This window comes from Nomascus leucogenys, chromosome 7b (genome assembly GCF_006542625.1).
Source record: "Nomascus leucogenys isolate Asia chromosome 7b, Asia_NLE_v1, whole genome shotgun sequence".
Classification (NCBI taxonomy): Eukaryota; Metazoa; Chordata; class Mammalia; order Primates; family Hylobatidae; genus Nomascus; species Nomascus leucogenys.
In genome coordinates, this window is record NC_044387.1 from 13,494,786 (window position 1) to 13,502,162 (window position 7,377).

Genomic DNA, 7,377 nt, shown 5'->3' on the forward strand with positions numbered 1-7,377 from the left:
CTAAGCTGAGGCATTATATAAAAACAGCTTGGAGTCAGTGACTCTGCAGGGCCTACTCTGTCAACTCACAGACCAAAACTACAAATCGTGAGCTGTGAAAGACAGCTCAGAGCCTCCACATCATGAAGAATTCACACCCGAAGAACTAGAAATAATACAAACAATAAGTCTGATGAGTCGCTGGTGTCTCAGGGCTCCCAGGCTAGAGGATGAAACGATGAAACACAGAAAGAACAGGGTTATTAGTGCAGGTGTCTGTAAGTACCAGCAGGTGCAAGCACACAGCCATAACTGAGTGAAGAGGAGGACACTGGCCTACAGTTGGTCAGGAAGGACAGGAAATGGCAAAACAATTTTAGCAAGCAAGCATGATACAGAATTTGCAGGTGATTGTGTAAAGTGTGTGTGTAGTATATGCCTATAGTTGGAAACACATATTTGTGTATAAACACATACAGCTTGCATAGGCAAGTGTAAGTTCGTTTTGTGTTGTGTCTATAAAAGAGCATATAACGTGTATAGTGGTGGCATTGTGACTATGAGAGAATATGCTTAGATGTTTGGATCATAGTCGGTGCCAAATGAGTATAAACACAAGTACATTTATAATAGGTGAATTCGGGCAAGATAACATGTCCTTTTTAAACCTTTCTTCTTCACCAATCTGTAAAATAGTCTTGCCGAATGGAGTTGTAGAAGGAATTAATCGAAAATGTATAAAAGTGCCTAGACGCATGGAAATTTCTTATTCCTTTTTTACTCGTTTTCAATGTGTATATCTGTATGCGTGTGTTTCAGGTGGGTCACGCCCTCAAGTTTACCTTCCCAGGTTTTTCATGGCCTGCCTTCCAAACCCCAGCCCCCACAACCCCCAAGAAAACTCCTGTGGCACTGACTCAGCACTGGGAAGCCACCTCTGCACCTGGAGGACAAAGATGTCCAGGGAAGAGCCCGCGACGGGCCAGCTCTTCCCCTCCTCCCCTCTTTCTCTCCTTTTCTTCTGTCCCTGCCCATGATTCTGCTGAATACGGGTATTTCTCTGTCTCCTCATACACAGAACACTGCTGCTAATTTCATGCCCGAGCTCTGATATAGTGTAATTTGAGGCCAGACACTCTGTCAGCAATGGGCTCCCGTCCTGCCACTGCAGCAATGCCTGTACCTTCTACTGCCACTCCAGAATTGGGCTCTTGCTGCTGCTGCTACAGGGGGAGAATGAGGCAGAGGGATGACCTGGAAGGGGAGCCGAGCTCTTCACTCATTCCATTAAGCAAGTGTGGATGGAATCTTTTCTGGATAAGTGCAAAGAAATGCCTGAAGTGACCTCTCACTTATGGAGACCTGATTTTAGATAACCTCCACATCCCACAGCTTGTGAATAAACCAAAAAAAAAAAAAGCCATTGAATGGTCAGAATTGATAGCTCAAAGTCTAAGCATTGACACTGGCATATTTTATTCACAGAAGAAATATAAAAGGAGCCTGGTCCTCTCTTCCTGCCAACTAAGAACTTGAAGCAGTGAGTTAGGAGAAGGAAGAAAATTACCAGGGGCAGCCAAATGCAAGTGACAGTTCAGTGACAGCCTGACAATGATAAAGACCATGGAATACTAAAAAATATATATATTCTCAAGAACTCAAAAAACAAATACCAGAGGCCATTCAGAGAAGGGCATCTCTGCATAACACCACTTACTAATGCCCCTTCATAATCACGTCTCCAGGAAAAAGTCTAATACACCCAGACCATGCCTGGGGGATCCCCAGAGCCTGAATGGGGAGTGGATGTGCGAATCACAAAAGCGCACAGCACTTTTCAATCCTTCGTCATGCGGGCGCTGGGGTACACAAGATAAACCATCGCCCCCATTTTGGACATGAGGAAACCCTCCTTTGAGCAGCCAGCGGCCGGGGCTGAGAGCTCCAGCCACAGGAACTGGGACTCTGTGATAGGGAGGAGGTGAGCCTCTTCTACAGGACTAGGAGATACTCTTGAGAGCTCATTATAGGTACTCAGCAAATCCCCGCTGCCTACATCAGCCACTCTCCAGGGTAAGAGAAGGAAAATCCCTGACTGGACTGTATAAGATTCCTGGGGATCCCTCACGCCTTGAATTCCCCAATCTTGACCCACATGTGTCTCCCTTTGTAATTTATGAGGGGAGTTTCACTGGACCTCCTCCCTGAGCCATAAATAGCCATCCCTGGCAGGCCACCCATGCAGTATTTGAAGACAGGGAGGGTGTAGACGTGGCCAATTAGACAGCAAACTCCCTGAAGGTAGAGGGCCTTCTCTTCTCTGAGAAGCCCCGGGACACGGCTGAGCTGGGTCTAAACCTCACGTGCCCCCGGCTCTGTCATGCATTAGTTGTGCAAACTCTCCGAGCATCGTTCATTTTTCTAAATGGAGATAATATTTGCCTCTACATTATTATTACTTGGAGAGAAAAACTGCAGGATTATTCATTCATTTCCAAATGTGTTGAGAACCTACTATGTGCCAGACACCTACTGTGTGCTAGGCCCTAAATGAAACACAGCCACTGTTCTTGAGACACGTACTTACTAGAGGTGTGTTAAATAAGGGAATGAACACCAAATGTTTAGGACAGTGGCTCGGCATAGCCGGTGGTCAATAAATTCTAGACGTTAATGTTATCGACGATCATTCCTTGGTGTGGCTTGGTCCCTCCCTTTTCTGTCTCCCTCTGCTGCACAGCTTGCTCCTCTCTGTCGTACAACTAACGTTAAATTCTAACTTTTTCCCGCATATGTCATCCGCTCTCATCACGCGGGGGCACCGGGACGCGCACTTTCCTGGCGGAACCGGCTCTGCGCTTAATCTAAATGTTGACGGGAACAGACCGCCAGGGGGCGCCGCGACCAGCAGCCGAGTCCCTGCTCCGCAGCGCCACCTAGAGGTTGAATTTCATAAGCCTCACTAGAAGGACCCGGCCAAGTCGAGAGTCAAGTTGCAGCTGGCCAGGCAGAGCGCGCAGCCTGCTGGCTCAGACAACCTCTCCAGACAGCCCTATCAGCCAGAATCTGAGCCGCACTCAGGGGAGGCTGCCCCCAGGGGCTAAGAATCCTGAATCTCCTCTCCACCATCATAAATACGGTAACAGCCAAGTCACTCGGAGACTTGACTGTGTAACCACCCCTACACCGTGAAATTGCCAGGAGGAGCACGTCAGCTAGCATTTGCAAAGCCCTTAGTACAGTGCCTGGCCCGCAGCCTGGCTTGGTCCATGTTGGCTCTGATTGTGGGTACTTAATCCTCACACCAATCCCCATAAAATAGTGGTATTCTTATCCCCACTGGGAGATAAGGAAACACAGGCTTTACGGGATTAGGAAAATAAACCAAAGCGGCTTGTTTAATGACCGGCAGAGTAAGATTTGGACCTCAAATCAGGCTGGCTTCAAGACGCACATTTAATAACTGTGCTGTACTGGCCCTCATTCATTCATTTATTCACTCCACAAGCATTCATCTAGCATCCGCTCTGCATCAGGTAGAAAGGATATGGAGATGAATCCAGCACAACTGCTGCCCTCAGGTAGCACACACTGCTGTTGAGGTACATAAATAAACACACATGCACAACACAGGCACATATACACATGCACACATATGCATGCACACACAGGCACACATACACATGCAACACATGTATAAACACATACACATGCATGCACACACAGGCACATATACACATAACACACATGCACATATACACATACGTACATATACACATGCACACATAGGCATGTACACAGAGACACATGCATATACACACGTAAATGTACACATGCACACACATGCATGTACACACAGGCACATAGAAATGCACATACATGCATGCACACGCATGCAAATATACACGTGCATGCATACTCATGCTCACACATGTACACACACATACAGAATCAAGTACAATTTGGGGAAAACCAAGAGATACATGTTTCACATCCAGTTTCTCTGATTCCATCTCCAGTGCTATCTTTAGTCCTTAGAGGTTACAAACACAAATGTCTACAGCGGCCTGGCAGGTAGCCTGGAGGTTTCAGATGGATCCGGGGGTGGAAAGGCAATGGGAGTAGGCTGTAGTCTAGGGTCTGCCTTTCATTAACCTTACATTCTGGGACAGAACTCCAAGAAGTCCAAACTCTACATTTGAACTTGGCCTGCCAGTTTATCATGAAGGTACATTCATCAAAGAAGGATAGAACTTACTTTTTAGCAGTTGATCGGCTTGATTCCTAACTGTACATATTTAAAATCATGGTACTTGGGCCTCTGTCCCATCGCTCCAGGCCCTACAAATGTCAGGGTCAGTGAGCAGGACAGATAGGCTTGTAGGTCATGGCGATTCTCAGGATTTCATTCAAAGAGGAAAGAGAAACCATTCAAGTGTTTTAAACAAGGAGTGATATGATGGAATTTATGTTTTTATAAGATGCCTTGGTCTGCTACTTCGATATGGGCTTGCAAGAGGGTGGTATTAGAAGCAAGGGGAGGAAGCACCACTTCTAACAGCATTCTACTTCAATTTTTAAAAATCAGCTTTATCAAGGTGCAATTCACACACAATAAAACTTACCAGCTGAAAGTATACAATTCCATGAGTTTTGACAATTGTGTAACCAGCACCATAATCATTATATAGGGCATTTCCATTATCTCAAAAGATCCCTCAGGACACTTGGCAGCCAATCTCTCCCCTACCCCTAGGCCTTGGCAATGACTGATCCACTTTCTATCACAGTATTTTGCCATTTCTGAAATTTCGGACAAAACCACAGAGTATGTGATCTTTTGTGCCTGTTTTTTTTTTCACACAGTATAACGCTGTTGAAATTCATGAATGTTGATATGTACATCGGTATTCATTCATTCTTTTTATTGTCAAGTAGTATCTTATTGTATGGATACAACATAAGTTGTTTTCCATGCACAAGTTCATAAACATTAGGATTTTTTTTTTTTTTTCCAGTTTGGGCTGTTAAAACAAAGGGGCTACAAATATCAAGCATAAATGTCTGAGTGAGCATATGCCTTCATTTCTCTTGAGTAAATATCTAAGAGAGAGATGCTGGGTCATATGGTAGAAGCATATTTAACTTTATAGGAAAACTGTTTTCCAGGTCGGGTGCGGTGGCTCACGCCTGTAATCCCAGCACTTTGGGAGGCCGAGGTGGGTGAATAACCTGAGGTCAGGAGTTCGAGACCAGCCTGGCCAACATGGTGAAGCCCCATCTCTATTAAAAATACAGAAATTAGCCACACGTGGTGGTGGGCACCTGTAATCCCAATTACTCGGGAGGCAGAGGCAGGAGAATCCCTTGAACCCAGGAGAGATTTCAGCGAGCTGAGATCGCTTCACTGCACCCCAGCCTGGGTGACAGAGCGAGACCCGGTCTAAAAACAAACAAACAAAAAAGGAAACTGTTTTCCAAAGTGGTTGAACCATTTTGCATTCCCCCCGACCCATGTATCAGAAGACAGAGGCTCCAAAGTACCTCCAAAGTGCACTGGTGCAGAGGCAGTGGCTCCAGGTCTGCACAGACTGGGGGTCTAAATGAGTCATAGCCTCTGGGCTGGTTATTAAATGATTTTCTCCCAGCTCCAAACCTTTCTTCTGCCCTCTGCTTTGTGGTACCCAAGCTGGGACTCGAAACCCTGTTTGTTCTCCTTTGCCGGCTGATTTCTGCTGCTCTCGGCCAGGAGGGGGCGCTGGAGGGAGACCGGAAGGATGGGAGAGGAAGGAGGGGCTTGCTTTCTCTTTGCCGCCGCGACCCAACTGCCCAGCCCTGGAAGCCATGTTGGCCCAGCAGCAGTTGATTCTAGCTTTTAGATTTTTTCACATTCCCAGAGAGAGTCTCACCCCACCCCTTCCTCAGAGGTCTGCAGTTCTGAGTCCCAGCTCCTCCCCGCAGGTCTAAGTCCCCTCCTCCAAGCTTCCAGGCTAGGGTAACCCCGCTCTCTTCCTTCGGTTCCCATAGCCGCAGGGGTGATGGCTGCTTCCTGAAGTTTCTATCTCTGGTTACCTCGGTGTCTCCTTTTGCCTTTTCAGTCTAACAGAATCTGTTCAAGCAGTCTCCTTTATAGAATTCTCGCTTTTAAAATTATTCGTTTGCTTTCTGTGTCGCCAAACCTAGCCAGCCTAGCAGGCAGCAAGGCCCAGCTCCCAGCTCCTGGGTGTCCCAAGGGAAGCAAGGCAATAAGGCAGAAAGAGCTCTCACTCTCTGGCTATGAACTCTCAGACAACTCCCTCAAGCACCCTGAGCCTCAGGTTATTTATCTGCAAAATGCATCCAAATAGAGCCTAATATAAATGAGGGCTTAATAAATATTTGAGGGAGGAAGTGGAAGAAGGAGGTATTTTATATCCGTTATTGACACCTACTTCATTTGAGCATGTTACAAATTTTCTTCCAATACTCTGCAGGAAATGCCAAATCCTTCTCCCCTGCACTCTGTCTTTATTCTTCTCAATAAGGTGTAGCAGAGACTGCTAATATCCCCTACGATCCACTCTGTCCTTTCTCCTTTAGTGATAAAGTCCCTGAGTTGCGGCTGGACTCATGGCCACCCAGCTAAAGGGAACATTTCCCAGCCTACCTTGCAGCTACCTGTGGCCATGTGACCAGTTGCTGGCCAATAGAATGGGAGGGGAGGCCATGGACACGCCATCAGGCTGTGCCCTGAAAGAGAGAAGGTGTGTCTTGCATTTGCCCTCTCCCCTTCCAGCTGGCTGGAGAGGCCAACTATGGAGAACAGTTAAGCAACAAAACAGCCTGCATCTCTGACCTTGCTTCTGTTCAGATTTTTCAGTGAGAAAGAAATTTCTATTGTGTTTTAACAGCTGATTTTTTGATGCTTGTTACAGCAGCTGAACCTGTACCCTACCCAATACACTGGAGCAGGGATTGGCAAATGCTATCTTTTCATTTTCTTTTTTTCTTTCTTTTTTTTTTAAGATGGAGTCTTGCTCTGTCACCTAGGCTGGAGTGCAGTGGTGCAATCTCAGCTCACTGCAACCTCTGCCTCCCGGATTCAAGCCATTCTCATACCTCAGCCTCCTGAGTACTGGGATTACAGACATCTGCCACCACGCCCCGCTAATTTTTGTATTTTTAGCAGAGATGGGGTTTCACCATGTTGACCAGGCTGGTCTCAAACTCCTGGCCTCAAGTGATCCACCTGCTTCAGCCTCCTAAAGTGCTGGGATTACAGGTGTGAGCTACTGCACCCAGCTGAAAAATGTTTTCTAAAAAGCGCCAGATAGTAAATAGTTTAGGCTTTGCAGGGAATTGGTCTCTGTCACAACTGCTGAATTCTGCTGTCACAGCACAAATGCAGCCATTAACAAT